Source organism: Macaca thibetana, chromosome 8 (genome assembly GCF_024542745.1).
Source record: "Macaca thibetana thibetana isolate TM-01 chromosome 8, ASM2454274v1, whole genome shotgun sequence".
NCBI lineage: Eukaryota > Metazoa > Chordata > Mammalia > Primates > Cercopithecidae > Macaca > Macaca thibetana.
This window is the reverse complement of record NC_065585.1, coordinates 64,385,175-64,386,465: the sequence shown is the minus strand read 5'-3', so window position 1 is coordinate 64,386,465 and position 1,291 is coordinate 64,385,175. Positions and strand designations below refer to the sequence as shown.

General features: G+C 36.8%; 1 non-coding gene across 1 annotated transcript; it reads left to right on the top strand.

Moving 5' to 3' along the window:
* Nucleotides 1-1,006: 1,006 nt before the first annotated feature.
* LOC126961900 (U7 small nuclear RNA) lies at nt 1,007-1,065 on the top strand. Its single transcript, XR_007728482.1, has one exon. It is a non-coding gene; the product is annotated as a U7 small nuclear RNA (small nuclear RNA).
* The last annotated feature ends 226 nt before the right edge of the window (nt 1,066-1,291 follow it).

Here is a 1,291-nt window from a genome sequence, read left to right as displayed (position 1 = left end):
AAAGCGTGATATAGAACAAAAGTTAGATTATGAATAAAAAATAGATTAACCTGGAGGGGGTGCGGCTAGCAGGAAGGCGTTGAATAAGTTATCTTGACTTTCTAAAAGATTTTGGGTTTTCAGAGTGGTCTCAAGTTGCATACCTGCAGCCCTTTTGGCTTGCTCTTCTGCCATAAGCATGTTATTAAGCTGCAATTTACATCTGTACTTGAAACACAAATTCAGATTTTAGAGAGTATCCAAAAGTTCTTGCTTTTCTCACCTTGCTTTAACAAGTTTAATCCTGGATGACACTGACTTTCTTCTATACACATTTTTCATTTAAAAGATTATTCTAGTTACAAATAACTACTGATAGGTTGATGCCAAATTTATTTAAAACGGTGTCTTTTTTTTTTTTTTTTTGAGATGGAGACTCGCTCTGTTGCCTGGGCTGGAGTGCAGTGGCCGGATCTCAGCTCACTGCAAGCTCTGCCTCCCGGGTTTACGCTGCCTCAGCCTCCGGAGTAGCTGGGACTACAGGCGCCTGCCTAGTTTTTTGTATTTTTTTAGTAGAGACGGGGTTTCACCATGTTAGCCAGGATGGTCTCGATCTCTTGACCTCGTGATCCGCCCGTCTCGGCCTCCCAAAGTGCTGGGATTACAGGCTTGAGCCACCGCGCCCGGCCTAAAACGGTGTCTTATAATGTTCATTTTGCCTTCTACCCAGCATATATCCAAATAATTCCATCAAAAGTTTATATTCATTTCCCAAATATGAAAACCAATATCCTGAAATTCTGTCTGGTATCTTTTGGGCTTATCAGTATCATTATTTGCATATATTTGAAATAAAGACAAGGAGCAAATAACATAATCTGTGCCTTGATTGAAGCCAATATTTTTCCCAAGAGTATCATTAAAAAGTATCATTTTATTAACAAATCCATCTTATAGTCCTTTTATGTGACTGTAATAGTTCTTTGTTAATATAGCCATAAGAAATTATTTACATTAAAACAATCAGAAGTGTTACAGCTCTTTTAGAATTTGTCTAGTAGATTTTCCAGTGACCAGAAAATCCTCTGCTAAAAAAAAAAAAAAAAAAAAAAAAATCAATTGGGTATAATAAATCAGTTATCCATTTCTCATCCCCACAATCATTCCTGTCTGACAAAAAAAAGTATAGGAGAGTTGTTTGCAGAACACATCTTACTTGTTAATGCGTCTTTTAAAATTCTGCTTCTTTCTTATGTAAACAATTCTAATCAAAATTTTTTCACACCTTCTGCTGCAACAATGACCCCAACCC